This window comes from Brassica oleracea, chromosome C2 (genome assembly GCF_000695525.1).
Source record: "Brassica oleracea var. oleracea cultivar TO1000 chromosome C2, BOL, whole genome shotgun sequence".
NCBI lineage: Eukaryota > Viridiplantae > Streptophyta > Magnoliopsida > Brassicales > Brassicaceae > Brassica > Brassica oleracea.
In genome coordinates, this window is record NC_027749.1 from 51,489,637 (window position 1) to 51,489,922 (window position 286).

The following is a 286-nucleotide window of genomic DNA, read 5'->3' on the forward strand; positions in this document are numbered from 1 at the left end:
TCTCAAACGTTCCTCGGAATATCCTCGGAAAATCTTGTACGTTTTGTTATAAACGGATCGATCGATGCGTTTGTGTAAAAAAACGCATCGATCGATGCATGTGCGAACAAAATTATAAGGCAAATCCCGACCTTTTTGGATCTAAACCTCAGAACTCTCATCCCCTCCGATTTCCCCTATAATTCGCCCCCCCCCCTTTTTCTCTCTCTATAATCATCCGATTTGAACAATTTTGGGCTCTATTCCCCTTGATTTTTCGAGCTCTACCTGATTCCTACACTCGTTT